At 41.1% G+C, this 16,125-nt stretch overlaps 1 non-coding gene across 1 annotated transcript; it reads right to left on the reverse strand.

Moving 5' to 3' along the window:
* Positions 1–11,537: 11,537 nt before the first annotated feature.
* trnae-cuc lies at positions 11,538–11,609 on the reverse strand. The gene has a single exon. It is a non-coding gene; the product is annotated as a tRNA-Glu (tRNA).
* Positions 11,610–16,125: the final 4,516 nt, after the last annotated feature.

Below are 16,125 nucleotides of genomic sequence, written 5' to 3' on the forward strand. Positions count from 1 at the left end.
CATCAGAAAGCACCTAACAAGAAATGAAGCTTGAAACAAAAGCACAAAGGAATTCCTCAGCTTGGAAGCTATGAAGGAAAAAAACTCCTTAGTTCAAGAAAACAAATCTTAGAACTCTTTCTAAGACCTGCATGAAGTGTCTGATTATTTTAAACAAATAATTACAGGGATTGTTATTGTTTATTAATACTGGATAAATTAGTTAGAGATACTATAATTAATTTTTACAATCTATTATATTCCTCCCCCTACTCTCCCTTAATGTCTCCACCCAGTGCCTATTTCCTCCCTTAACCATTCATTCTCCCCAAAACAATTCTCCATTATTTCTCACCTCCCTCTCTGCTCTCTATCTCCCCACTTACTCTCTGCACACAGTTTCTTGTTCTTTTTCAACCAGCCTCTCTTTCGCCTTCAAATCCCAATCCCCTCTCACTCCTCCTTAATCCTCTCAACATACCTCTCTCCTCAACTGCCCAACCTTTCTCTCTTTCCTTATATGCCAGCAACTCTCATCTTGAGCCCTACTCAGGTGAGGGGATGAACAAACCAAAGGTTGCCTTGAAAAAGTTGATTCTAGTTTACTCAGCATGGGAGCCACAGAGGTTTATGATAAAGGAAGGAGGCAGTGAGGTAAGTGGGTTTGGGAAATCACATGACTAGCAGGATGGAAAACAGCTTCAGGCCAGAACGTTTCCAGCAATGTTCAAGGGCAGCCTTGAATATCGGATGTCCTCAAGTCCCAGCATGGAAATGGGATTTGTTGGAGATTTTAAGGGTGAGATGACCTGCAACATTGTGATTCTGAATCATATATTGTGGGGTAGATGGATCCTTTATCTTCATTTTACCTTTTATATAGGATTTTCAGTTTTCATAGGCGGGATGTTGGGGATAAAGTGCCCTGGGCTGTGGGGTCTTCTGCCAAAACCCTGTCGAATTCCTTGTTGTGAATGACAAGCTACAGGTGGTGGGAGTGATGCAGGTCTTCTCTGCCATCCTGGGTTATTTTCTCCCTGAACTCCAGGATCTCAATGCCCAACTAGATAAGGGATGTTTGACACAGCAACAATAAAGGTACAGCAATAGAGTTTCAAATCTGCGTGGATTGTAGTTGGAGAGGAACATACAAGTGGTGGTATTCGCAGTTATCTATTACCTTTGGCTTTCAAGGTGGTAGAGATCTCAGAATTGAAAGGTGTTTATTGAAGGAGCCTTGCAAGTTGTGAGCTTCTGTATTTTATTACATACTTATAACCTTAATTCCCTACGTTCATGGGATTACATTTTTGGCTTTTTGTTTTTCACCTCCCCTCTCCTCTAATTAAGCATCCCTTGTGTGTACCCCACAACTGGTCTCCATGGAAGAGATGGCATCAGAAGGGAGGGTACCAAGTCAGTTGAATAGGTGGGATGAAGAGAGCTCTTGGGAAACATTTGAAAATAGTAGCAAGGTTTGATCTATCATAACCTGTAAGACAATACATTTGAGGCCAGCAAATACAAATTTACTCAGCTGTAATCACTTTCAAACATTTGACTCATGGATCATTATTGTCTGCAATGAGGACTCAGACCAAATTATTTGATTATAAATGACTGGCTCATATATCTGGAGTACCACTGAATGGAAAGGTTGCTTTTTCCAATATTTCAGGAACAGAATATGAGTTAGGGAGAGAGGGAAAATATTGGAAAAATAGTCACAAATAAAGTATTACTGCTCAAACTTACCCTTCTTCATCAAAAATGATCTTCTTATAAATTTTTCAGGTTTCAGAAAATGGAAGAGCAAATAAATGCTTGTTGCACAAACAAATGCAAATCCAATTCCTTCAACAATTCTGTATCCAATAGGGTACACTGGAAATTGGCAAAATAAGGAACAGGTAAAATTAAGAATGGATAATGGAAACCTTCAGATTAATGTGAGCCTTTAATTTCTTCACAGTCACAGGTTTGTGCATTCCCCATTTCCAGAACCTGAACATACAATCCAGAGTTATGCTTCAGGGGTTACTCTATACATTGACTTTCAGAAGTATAAAACTGATGACAATCTGCATCTTTTGCTGGAAATAAAGGATCCAATAAATTGGGTGATGTTTTTGACTACGCAACAACAGTAACTATACTAAAAAAGTAACCAATTGGCTCTAAAGCACTTTGACACATCCTGCTGACATGTCAGATGTTCTGTAAACTAAAGCACTGCAGAGTGTTGCTGAAGTGCAGGTTCATATTTGCTTGAAAGTGGAGTCACGGGTAGACAGGATAGTGAAGAGGGTGTATCGTATGCTTTTCTTTACTGGTGAGAGCACTGAGCATAGGAGTTGGGAGGTCATGTTGCTACTATACATTGGTAGGCCACTTTTGGTATATTGTGCGCAATTTAGTTTCCTCCCTATAGGAAGGATGTTGTGAAACTTGAAAAGGTCCAGAAAAGATTTACAAGGTTTTTGCCAAGGTTGGAGGATTTCTGCAATACAGAGAGGCTGCATAGGTTGGGGCTGTTTTCTCTGGAGTGTCGGAGGCTGAGGGGTGACTTTCTACAGGTATATAAAATCTTGAGGGGCTTGGATAGGGTAAATAATTAAGGTATTCTCCCTCAGTTGGGGGAGTCCAGAAGTAGAGGACATAGGTTTAGGGTGAGAGGGGAAAGATTTAAAAAGGGACCAAAGAGGCAACTTTTTCACGAAAAGGGTGGTGCATATATGGAATAAGCTGCCAGAGGAAGTGAAGGAGGGTGGTATAATTACAACATTTAAAAGGCATCTGGATGGATACATGAATAGAAAAGTTTAGAAGGCGATGGGCCAAGTGCTGGCAAATGGAACTAGATTAATTTAGGATATCTGGTCAGCATGGAGGAGTGGACCGAAGGATCTGTATCCATGCTGTACATCTCCATGACTTGATGACTTACTATAAATGAATGGTACTGATAAAAAAATTACATTCCGAGGAAATCAAACTACAGCAAAAGTGCAAAAGACCATCGTTAATAAGGTCTATATAACATTTCTAATACCAATCACGTATAATTCCACAATTAGTGGATAATATATTGTGTGTTGTGACATAATAAAGTAGGTGTCTTACTAGATCTCTGACCTATATTGACCTAGAATGTGTTAGGAAGATTAGTGTTGATGGAAATCATTATAATTAACTAGATTTTTGCTCCAAAGGGGAGATTTACATTTTTTGTGTAATGGACATCATTCACGGTGACTTGCCTCTTCAGCATCTTGCTGCTTGGGCTTCACCATGACCAATGGGTGTGCTTTCCTGCTGTTAGATTATGCCAGATACCATTAGATTTGCTAAACTGGGCAAATCTGAAGAGAGGTCATACTGGACTTGAAACATTAAGTTTATTTCCTTCTTGACAGATGCTGCCAGACTTATTGAGTTTCTTTAGCATTTTCTGTGTTTGTTTCTCCCATTAAAGATTCTTCTTTCAACTGAGATTAAAACAGACGACAACATCATTCACACATTTTTCTGTTTGCCGCAACTTCTGCATATATTCAGAGGCTACATCACATGTTTTTGATGTCTTGATGACCTTATAAGATACTATAAAGCTACAAATTGTTAAACTTTTCTTTACAATTGTCGGGACTGCAAAGACTTAGGTTGCAGTCTCACCCAGCCTCCAAACTTTTGTTTGTATCAGAAACGTGGGCTGCTGTGTAAACATAAGAGCAAAAAACCTACCTGGATCTACGATACAGAAGAGGGCTGCAATCGACAGAATGATAAAGGTGAGCATTTGGAACAACATAAAAACAGCAGTAAGCTGTGTGTGACGCTTGTGAACTAGAAATACAAGTGGATGGGATACATTTCAGATTATTGAAAAATCAAAGAGTTTAAGAATATTGTTAAGTGCACAAAATTGTCATATCATAGAATCCAGAGAAGGTGCATTTATTACCTCTGTATTTCCGCAAGGCAAAAAAGACTAAGAAATTTTCTGCAATGAAAGTTGTTGTTGTGCTAACCACAGCCATAACAGATGCCATGAGAGAGTCTTCATGGAGTAAAACGAACTCTGAAACAGGAAACCAAAAATTAGTCAGTTTCAATATAAATCATGGAAATTATAGGTTACAAACAAATCTGCAGAAACTACCTGAGATTCCTCAAACCAGTTTTTCACTTGAAATATTCTTCCTACCCTTTTGTTGTTTTTTTTTAGGATTTGATCTGGTTACAATTGAATTTTCAACATTGTGTTGTTCTGGGTACGTGTGGATATTCTGCATTCTTTAAGCATAGATGGAAGGAACTAATCTCCTGTGAAGGTACAAGTATAATGGAGGGACTATTTTGTGTGGTTGAAGGAAAACAAAATGGCCTAGGTATTCTGATCAGTAAAGAGTCATTTCAGAGTCAAAAAGGATGGTGCTGGAAAAGCACAGCAGGTTAGGCAGAATTCTTGGAGCAGGAGACTCGACGTTTTGGGGTAAGCACTCCTGATGAAGGGCTTATGCCCAAAACATCAACTCTCCTGCACCTTGGATGCTGCCTGACCTGCTGCGCTTTTCCAATGCCACCATTTTTGACTCTGATTCTCCAGCATGTGCAATCTTCACTTTCTCAGAGTCATTTCAGCAGTGTGGCAAAATTTAGAGGCTGTAATGGAAAACTTTTGTTGTATAGTTACAGCTGTGATGTTCTACAGACTATTTTTACAGATCAGATGTTAAAAAAGATGAAGAAGGATTATAAGCAATGTTGGCCTACTAAAGACTGAAAGCGGAATAATGTGAGAGCCCTGAAGGTGGGTTATATCGAAACATTGGCTTCTCCACCTCCTGATGCTGCCTGGCTTGCTATGTTCTTCCAGCCTTCTGCCTGTCTATTTTTAATGAAGAAATGGCAGACATGTTAAATTACTTTGCCTCAGTATTTACAGAAGAAAATGTTCCAAGGAAATTAATATTGGATTGGGAACAACGGTTGAATAAGTAAAAGAAGGGAATGAGGAAATTAATGAAATTAAAGAGTGACCAATCCCTGGGACCTGACAGTTTCCATTCAAAGCTGTTAAAGGAAGTAGGGGTTCACATTGTAGACATTCTAACTATAATCGTTCAGCGTTCACCAGATACAGGAGTCATTCCTCTGGCTTAGAAAATTGCACACATTACTCCATTTTTTAAGAAAGGCAAAAGAGGAGAACCAAGTTACTCTAATATCTGTGGTGAGAAAATCAAGGATGAGATAACTGAACACCTCAAATTTTCAGTTGATCATCGAGAGAACACATGGATTCATGACAGGTAAATGATGCCTGACAAACCTCACTGAATATTTTTTGAAGGTGTGCCTCAGGGATTGAACAGGAGAATGTCTATGGATATTGTTTATATGGACTTCCAGAAAGCATTTGATAGATTTCCACGTAAGAGACAGTTAACGAAGTCCATGGAGTTGAGTGAAAATTATGGACATAGCTGAAAAATTAGTTGAGTAGCAGGTGATAAGGCAGAATAAAAGGGTAAGTACTCAACTAGGCAAAGCATGACCAGTGGTGTCCCACAGGTTGTGTGTTGGGCTTCAATTATTCACATATTTATGAAATGATTTAGATAATGGCATAGAAAGTCATATATCCAAATCTGTGTCATCAAAGTCAGACAGCATTGTAGGCAGTATAGATGATAGCATAAAATAACAAAGGGATATTGACAGACTAAATGAATTGTAAAAGCTGTGGAAATGGAGTTCAATGCAAGCAAAATGTTATGGACCAGACCAAGAGCCCTCAAAGCATGTCAAAGAGATAGCCTAGACCCTGACCTATTCTTATTTTAAAGGCAAGTGCCAGACATTGACTTGTAGATGCAATTTGATTGGTCAAAATATAAGGCTCGAAGCACAACATTTTATTCATAGACTATAACCTAATGTGACTTGCAAAATAAGAGATTAATGGCTGCTACAACACTTCTCATGTTAAGTCGATTATATCTCCAGACATAATGGCCTCTGCTCTTTTTTTCAGTTATGCTGGCTCAATTTTGAAACAAACATGAATCTACAAAAGTAGACTTAACCCTTCAGAAACATACACTTACTCCCTGTATTTGGTACCAGCGGATGAGTGTAATCAAGAGGGTAACCCCAGATCCCATTTCTTTTACCCACTGACTGATCTGATTTGATTGTGGGGTTCTTTGTACTCGACAAAAAGGAGGGGCATTTGCATTTTTTTGTTATCCATCGGACTTTTGTGACCTTGTACCCCATGGACAATGAGGATTTGGTGTAAGCACTACTGATTTGCATTGGTCTTAAAATCCAACCTTCAGCAATCTTCCGTCTATGCTGCATATGTGCAGCTGCAGATCAACGCAGAAGGTACCCATTACACAGTCCACTCAACTTGTCCATTCAAAGAATCCTCATATACATGTGACTGCACAAACAAAACAAGGGCACCACAGACTGAAATGAATTGGCCACGCACGTCAAAATAAAACTGAGGAACTATTGCATGTAGTTCATTAAAATGAATTAGGATCACAAAAAAAACATACCATCAACGATGATCAAATGTGACTTCTCTTTCTGGCTGATCCCGTTCCTTATCACACAAGTATACAGCTCGCAATTAATTTGTTGTTGAATGTTAACAATCAGTGTTCTGTTGCCATCTGACAGTTTATATATTTCATTACTTTGAATTCGATTACCTTCTTTAAACCACCAAATTGCGGTTGCGCCCCCATTTTCCACATGACAATTAAGATAAACAGTACTCAGATCATCGTCAATATGCTGAATTATTATTGGCTGATTCAAAACTTCTGTTTCAAAGAGAAAAATCACTTGAAGGCAATGAACACTATGCGTGTTTATCTTGTAACAACATGAAAAATATCAGGAGCAAAATTCAATTAATAACCAGGAATGGAAATCACAGGTCATATTTGCAAAGATAAATTATGAGAGATAAACAAAGGCTAGATTTCTATCTTGGATTGAATGCTAGATCAATGTATTACCAAAAAAAAACCACAAAGTTTGAGAATCCTTAAAAATGGATATAGGAAAAGTGATGACAATCAACCTGTACTCATTGCTTCTGATGTAAGCAACATACAAACACCATGCAAGTGCATGGTTGCATGCTTAAGCAAGGAAACAAAATTGAGGGGCTCATGAAAATTAAAGTCAGTCTGGATATCATAAAGACTTCTAAACGATGTGGTGGATTTTTCCTGGAGCAAATGCTAAAAATCTATCTACAAACTTGATAAAATTGCGAAAGTGCACAATATGGCAGGGATCAGACTTCCAAGATTTTGTGATGCTGTACTAGAGATACTGATATAGGATGTGGAAATTTGAAAAGATGTAATCTATTCCATAGGGATCTAACAGGCAGCGTCAGTCATAGGTTCATGTTTATATTCCCTAGATGCAATGATCATCATCACGATTAGGATGGGCAAGACCCAGGCTTTGGGAAGTATAAGGCTGAAACTGTAAAAGATGACAGTATATGTACACACACCCAAAATTCCTCTTCACATCCTACTTGCCCTTCATCCCACAATCTCTTCTGCTGTAAAATGGTATTCTGTCACAATGTCTGAAATTTGAAACCACTCACTATTTTGAAAAAGAAACAATTAATCAATCAATTAATCAATCAGTAGGCTATTGAAACAAAAACAGAAATTGCCAGAAAAGCTCAGCAGGTCTGGCAGCACCCTTCCTCAGAACTCAGCAGGCTATTGAGCTTGTTAAAGAAGCAATTAACTGCAATTTTACATCACCCACCACTTCTCAGTAGTCACATGAGAAAAACATGAGGGGCAATTCACACCAGAAAAAGATGGCACAAGAGTTGATACAAAGGCCTTCAAATGAGACTGTGGATACTTGCAGCAGTAGAGTCTGCTGCTAAATGGGGTTAGACATGTTATTCTTAGACTTTATTCAGTTTTTATAGACTGACGTTACAAAGTAGAAGAGAGTGAGAGAAAAGGAAGCCTGGTGGCTGGATTGCATTGGTGGATGAGAAACTGGAACCCACTCTTCTCATTAAAAATGAGCACTGTGGATGAAGGTCTTCAATGAAGAGGAAATGAGGAGAAAACAAAATGCTAGCTTGTCCAGGAACAAGCGAGTTAAGTGAGGGCCCTGCTGCTACACCGTGCTCAAAACAAGACAGACAATGGCAATAGCCAGTCCATTGTAGGAGAAAACATTATTCTACACAGTCTATTGGCTTTAGCTTTTAGAGCTTTACACATGGTGTCTCTTGAGGGAGACAGTGACCTCCTTTTGTGAATTGCTGGCTGAGGAGAGCAGTTCAACTTGCAATGATAGCAAATGTATGCCTGCCATTCTCGATGTCTGGCCACTAACTTCTTTGCATCAGGGTCATTCCAGACATAAGCCTCAAGAGGTGAACCTTGAGCTTTGGCTCATTACTGCATTAAAAAGTAGTCATGGTTGGGCAAGCTAATTCTTCATCTCATTTACTTCTGAGGATGTTAATATCAGTCAAGCTGAACAATCCAGGTGTTTCATATGTATTGCTAGATTTCCTCAACAAAGTTTGATATGCTACACTCACATGGGTCTCAAGACTCCATCTAACTAACTTGTCAATCAGAAAATATTTTCTTCCATCACTGTTCAACTTATGCATGACTGACACCAAAGGACCACACAGGTGTGCGCCAACTATCTTGGGTAGTCATAACTCTTACATCTTTAGGCACTACCAGATGTTCTATCCATCAAGACCATTTGTGGGCAGCACAGTGGCACAGTGGTTAGCACTGCTGCCTCACAGCGCCAGAGACCCAGGTTCAGTTCCCGCCTCAGGCGACTGACTGTGTGGAGTTTGCACGTTCTCCCCGTGTCTGCGTGGGTTTCCTCCGGGTGCTCCGGTTTCCTCCCACAGTCCAAAAATGTGCAGGTCAGGTGAATTGGCCATGCTAAATTGCCCGTAGTGTTAGGTAAGGGGCAAATGTATGGGTGGGTTGCGCTTCGGCGGGTCGGTGTGGACTTGTTGGCCCGAAGGGCCTGTTTCCACACTGTAAAGTAATCTAATCTAAATTGGAGGGCTGGTTTCTTGGAGCGAAGGAATATCTACTGAATGTATTGCTTCATGATTCTGGGTGAGAAATCTGTCACCAGAGGCTAAGATGCATTACAATGTGAACCACACATCGACCAAGTCCATTATTGAGCTGACCACTGTTTGGCTCATTCAAATAAGATAGTGATGCTTGGATGATGGAGGCAGCTGTCTCCAGTATTATCCAGCTCATACATCACCATTCATAGGGGCTGTTGTGAGGCAGAGGTAGAGTCCTTGGACCGGGAGGGCCAGGTTAAAGTCCCACCTGCTCCAGAGGTGTGTAATAATATCTCTAAACAGGTGAATTTAGAAAATTCATTAAATTAATTTTTTTATCATTAATCATCATAGTCTACTACACCTTCTGTAATCTGGTGAGCCAGAGACAGGGTAAGCTATTACAGAGGATGATATAATGGAAGAAACTAAATCATCTGATCATAAGTCTGAGCAGAAGTATGGGAACAAGGGGGAGAGAAAAGTGAAACATGTTATACACCAGGCTTTGGAAGGCAGAGAGCTATGGAAGCCTCTCAATGTAACTTTTACTGAGGTACTTGGAATTCAAACAAAAATATTTTTGCCACACACACTTCATTTTATAGGATGTAGGACATAATCTAAGATGGGTCCACATGAGAAAACCTCATTCGAAAGATGTCAAATATTCTAAATCCAAACCACAAGATAAGATACCACAAGTTAAACAAATGAAACTGTCTGTATTAAACATCAGTGTGTGGACTTTTCTTATCATTCACAGGATGAGGGTGTCACTGGCTCGGCCAACATTTATTGCCCATCCCTAATTTGCCCTGAGGGTAAATAAGAGTCAACCACACTGCCTTCAGTCTAGATTCACATGTAGGCCAGACCATGTATGGGTGGCAATTTCCTTCCCGAAAGACATCAGTTGGGTTTTTCCTGACAAGCAATGGATTCATGGCCATCATGAAACTCTTAATTCCAGACTTACATTGAATTCAAATTTCATCATCTGCCATAACGGGATTCAAAACTAGGTCTCTGGGGATCAATGTGGACTTCAACAGTTTCCTCATTTCCCCTTCTCCCACCTCACCCTAGTTCCAAACTTCCAGCTCAGCACTGTCCCCATGACTTGTCTGGACTTGTCCTACCTGCCTATCTCCTTTTCCACCTATCCACTCCAACCTCTCCTCCCTGACCTATCACCTTCATCCCCTCCCCCACTCACCTATTGTACTCTATGCTACTTTCTCCCCACCTCCACCCTCCTCTAGCTTATCTCTCCACACTTCAGGCTCACTGCCTTTATTCCTGATGAAGGGCTTTTGCCCGAAACGTTGATTTCGAAGCTCCTTGGATGATGCCTGAACTGCTGTGCTCTTCCAGCACCACTAATCCAGAATCCCACAAGGCACTTGCTGTTCTGGCTTTATCACTGAATGTACCATATTGCATTCCCAAATGGATACAGAAACCTTCTAACCAGCACTGATCAGCTCGCCTTGCCACTGAGCAGACACTAACTGATAAGCCAACACTTGGTTCACTGTGCAGAAATGGCTGAAGTGGGAATAAGCAGATTGCACATTTCCCATTCTGCCCCCTTGGCCCTGTCAGAATCTAAAATCCAGCCATGAGACAATGACTGAAAGTTTTCATTGCACCACAAACAGAAATGACCCAAGATCTGAACTGAAAGCTCAGCCTGTTGCCACTCAAGCTCAGCCATCACAGTTGCAGATATTTGTGTTTAAAATGATTTGATGGGTTTAAAAGCGATCTAGTGCTGTGTCCTCCAACACAATACCAGAATTGCTGAATTGTCAGCTTGGTGACTATCAATAAGGCCACAAAATATGTATCTCCAAGGTAGTTAATTATAGTACAAGTGGTTATTTCTGGGCACCAGTGTCACTTCTGTGATGTCTATTTTAAGATCTAACTGAACAATATCCTAAACAGTTAGTTGATTTCCTGATTATAACATCATTAGCTTCCAAGAAACACCATGTGATCCAAGGTTGCCAAGGGGAGGACAAACAAAGCAGCAAAAAGTAAATTGAAAGCTAATTGTAGTGGTGGGTTCCAGCTTGTTATTAATTAGATTAGATTACTTACAGTGTGGAAACAGGCCCTTCGGCCCAACAAGTCCACACCGCCCCGCCGAAGCGCAACCCACCCATACCCCTACCCCTACATTTACCCCTAACCTAACACTACGGGCAATTTAGCATGGCCAATTCACCTGACCTGCACATCTTTTGGATTGTGGGAGGAAACCGGAGCACCCGGAGGAAACCCACGCAGACACGGGGAGAACGTGCAAACTCCACACAGTCAGTCGCCTGAGGCGGGAATTGAACCCGGGTCTCTGGCGCTGTGAGGCAGCAGTGCTAACCACTGTGCCACCGTGCCGCCCATTAAAACTTGGTTCCCTGACTGGGAATCGAACCCGGGCCGCAGCGGTGAGAGCGCCGAATCCTAACCACTAGACCACCAGGGAGTGATAATTCAGAACACAAGGAATGTGTGTGTGATTGGAAGCAAGCAAGCCTCTCCAGAAATTGATTGGTTTTCTGTTATCAGCTTAGGATAGATTCTTCCATTGAGGCAGTTCCCTGAAAATAAAGCAAAGACTTATTTCTGGGAGTAAGACAGCTGGAAAGTTCAGTGCACTGAAGACAGGATGAACAAGGTACTACAGACTGGATAAGAACATAAGAACTAGGAGCAATAGTCGGCCATCTGGCCCTTCAAGCCTGCTCCACGGTTCAATAAGATAAAGGCTGATCTTTTTTGTGGTCTCAATTCCTCTCACTGTAGCCCTTAATTCCTTCATTGCTCAAAAAAAAATCTATCTTACCATTAACAACATTTACTGAAGTAGCGTCAATTACTTCACTGGGTAAGGAATTCCATAGATTCTCAACTCTCTGGGTGAAGACGTTCCTTCTCAAATCAGTCCAAAATCTGCTCCCCCTAATTTTGAAGCTATGCCCTCTTATCCTAGTTTCACCTGACAGTGGAAACATCCTCTCTATTTCCATCTTATCTATTCCCTTCATAATTTTATATGTTTATTTTGATTAGATTGGAATTATCTACAGTGTGGAAACAGGCCATTTGGCCCAACAAGTCTACACCAACCCTCCAAAGAGTAACCCACCCAGACCCATCTCCCACTGACTAATGCACCTAACACTATGGGAAAATTAGCATGGGCAATTCGCCTAACCTGCACATCTTTGGATTGTGGGAGGAAACTGGAGCACCCAAAGGAAACCAACGCAGACACGGGGAGAATGTGCAATCTCTACACAGTCACCCGAAGCGGAAATCAAACCCAGGTCCCTGGCGCTGTGAGGCAGCAGTGTTAACCACTGAGCCACCGTGCATAATCAACCTAGTGAACCTCCTCTGCATCCTCTCTTGTGTCAGTACATCCTTTTTCCAATAAGGAGACCAAAACTGCATGCAGTACTGCAGGTGTGGCTTCACTCGCACCCTGTACAGCTGCAACATAACCTCCCTGCTTTTAAACTCAATCCCTTTAGCAATGAAGGACAGAATTCCATTTATCTTTCTAATTACCTGTAGTACCTGCAGACCAACATTCTGTGATTCATGCACAAGGATACCCAAGTCCCTCTGCAGAGTACCATGCTGCAACATTTGACCATTCAAGTAATTGTGCTTTTTACTGTAACTCCTACCAAAATGGATGACTTCACAATTATTCACATTGTATTCCATTTGCCAGACCTTTGCCCACTCACTTAAACTATGTTCCTCTGCAAAGTTTCACAGTCCTCTGCACATTTTGCTCTGCCAGTCATCTTAGCATCATCTGCAAACTTTGACACACGCTACGTGGTCCCCAACTTCAAATCATCTATGTAAATGGGACAAACTGCGGTCCCAACACAGATCCCTGAGCTGCAGCACTAGATACTGATTGTCAACGAGCATAGCACTCATTTATCCCCGCTCTTAGCTTCCTGTTAGTCAACCAATCCTCTGTCCAGGCTAATGCTTTACCTGTAACACCATGTATCTTCATCTTATGCAGCAGCCTTTTGTATGGCACCTTGTCGAAGGCCTTCTGGAAATCTAGATACACCATATCTACTGGGTCCCTGTACCGTGCTTGTAATGTCTTCATAGTGTTCCAAAAGATTAGTTAAGCATGACCTGCCCTTTATGAACCCATGCTACGTCTGCCCAAGGGGACAAATTCTATCTAGATGTCATACTATTTCTTCCTTCCTAATACATTCAAGCATCTTCCCCACCATAGAAGTTAAGCCAACTGGTCTATAATTCCCCACCTTTTGTCTACCGCCCTTTTTAAACAGTGCTAAGATCCACTGTTACTGTTTCAGTACTGCCAGAGCCCAATAAACTCTCCAGTCTTGACTTCATCGCTGGGATTCAAGTCTTTGCTCCATGTTTGGATCGAGGGGTGAGATACTGAATCAACTAATGGGCATAATACTGGACATTAATCAGTATGGTATTCGTGACCATATGTTGCAAAATGGCACTATCAACAACACCTTCCATCACTATACTGATAATTGACAATGGAGTGATGTGGTGACAATTGGTCCAGATTCAAGTTCTACCTGCCCCAAAGGTGTATAATAAATTCTGAACAGGTTGATTCCACAGGAATTAGGGGAAGGCTCTCAACTGGTTGGACCAATACAGAGTAGAAAAGAAGATTGCTGTTGGAGGTAAGTCATATCGGTCCGAGGACACTACTGCAGATTTCCTCAAGGCAGTATCCAAAGGTCAATCACTTTCAGCTGTTTCATCAATGAGTGTCCTTCAATCATAAAGCCAGAAGAGAGGATGTTCACTAAAGGTTGTTTCAATGTTCAACATCATTCACAACTGCTCAAATATTGAGTAGTCCACGTCGAAATGCAACAAGACATGGACAGTATCCAGGCTGTGTGTCAGTTAAGTGGAAGGTAACATTTGTGTCATATAGACGTAAACCAATTGAACTGTGCTGCAGATACTATACTACCATCCTAGGATTACCTTTAAATGATAACTGTGACCAATTTCTAGTTCACAGCCTTTCTGTTCTGCTCCTGGATGTCTCTCCTTACAATGGATTTCTCACTGCTGTTGGTTGGTATTCCAAGAATGCGGTCTAATTGGTTGCAAGTGCATTATCACCTGCCCATCAAAAGCAGGAATATTTTGATTTAATTGGACTAGATTGTACAAAAGGAGATTGTGTTTCAATGATTTGTGCCCCTGTACAGCATTTGTTATTGACTCCACATAGGCCATTCACAGCAACATGGCTGATAGACAAATATAGATAGGACACAGTTGGTGTGTGTTCCTTTAAGAACATACACCAACTGTACTTTAAGGGAATGTCATCCCTTCCTGTTTATAAATGTCCTGGCTAGAAGACACTTTAAATGACACATAAGCACAAGCACTTATACCATGCACCCTTGCAAAATCAGAAATACTGTCGAAGCCTCTGGCTCTCTCTGCCTGATTGGCATAGTCATCAGTATATGAAATAAATCCATGTGGACACCTGAACAGAGCATCAGTCACAATCCTGATGCAGTGATGGGTCGCTGACTGCGAAATTCCATCAAATCCCAAGATAAGACCTGTGGGGACTCTGGGTCAAAAAACTTGAAGGGATTCTATGTTTTTATTCTCTGTTACCATGTGTCCATCTACACAATTGGATGCAATGTTAACAGCCAGTACATCACAGATTATCATGATGGTCACTCTTGACAGCCAGTCTTTGGAGATACCAGTGTTCTAACATCTGCATTTCTGCCTTGTCTAGTTAAACATTTTCTGCAGGAAGATACAGCCTTTCCCTCTATTTGTTTCCCTGCTGCTGTCTCCTCTCCACATGCTCTCCTTCTGCATCAGGTTGCTCACTTTGTTGGACTTTAGGGCTCATCTAAGGCAGCTGCTTTCCTCCTTTCCCTTCTGACTGAACAAGGAGCCTGTCACTAGCTGAAATAAGCCCACTTTCAAACAGTGATGCTCAGCACAAATCCTGTACTGCAAAATGTAGATTGTTGCACCACCTAACTTGCCACATTCTGCGGGAAGGTCAGACATTTTTTTGGGTAGACCTACACCATGTGGATTACAACAGCTCATCAGCACTTTCTCAGGAGCAATTAGGAATGGGCAATGAATGCCAGCCTAGCCAGTGATGTAATCATCTTGGGAATGTGTAAAGGAAAGTTAACATTTATTGTGAAATCTATAAAAGCATAGGGGAACAAAGGAGTAAGGGACTGACTGAAACAAGGGGTACTGCAAACGAACAGAAAATGTAAAAGCAAACTGACCTAACAGCAGGCTTACACAAGGCCAGTTAAACTGCCATGGCAGCAGTCAAGAAATGAGAAAAACAACTCCATATGTGGAAAGCAACTCGAATGTTCCAGGCCTCTGGTCATGCAGGTGCTGATAAGGGGAAGCGAATTATTGTATAAAGGGAGTGTGTGAAAGCTATCAAACGCCCCTTACATGAGGCGTCTTGCCAATGTTTTGGGTCCCTTTGCAAAGGTCTGAAATAAATCTTTTCTTTGCTCTTGCAAACATTTGAGTCAAGTCGATCTAATTTCCACGACAGAATGAATACAAAATGTTGAAATTAATGGAAGTCCAAATTATGAGCACTAGCACAGTTTCCCAGTCCTGCTCAAGTCAGGCACAGTCCCATTTGCAACCTTTATATCCACCTTTGCAACATTTACAGTTAAGAAATATCAACTCCTTCTGTCCATGTTTTCTGCGTATCTACTGTATTATGGCATAGGCAGCATAAAATTGGGTCAATAGCCTTAAGAATCTTAACTGCTTATTTTTGTTTTAAATGGCTGGCAGGCTGCTAATTTCAGCACCTGCCGATTTCCATATTTTGTCATACCAGCATACTGACATAAAACCCATCACCCAACATAATGGCACAGGTACTAGAAAGTGATTCCCAAGTAATGATTCACCTG

The sequence above is a fragment of the Chiloscyllium plagiosum genome, chromosome 29 (assembly GCF_004010195.1).
Source record: "Chiloscyllium plagiosum isolate BGI_BamShark_2017 chromosome 29, ASM401019v2, whole genome shotgun sequence".
Classification (NCBI taxonomy): domain Eukaryota; kingdom Metazoa; phylum Chordata; class Chondrichthyes; order Orectolobiformes; family Hemiscylliidae; genus Chiloscyllium; species Chiloscyllium plagiosum.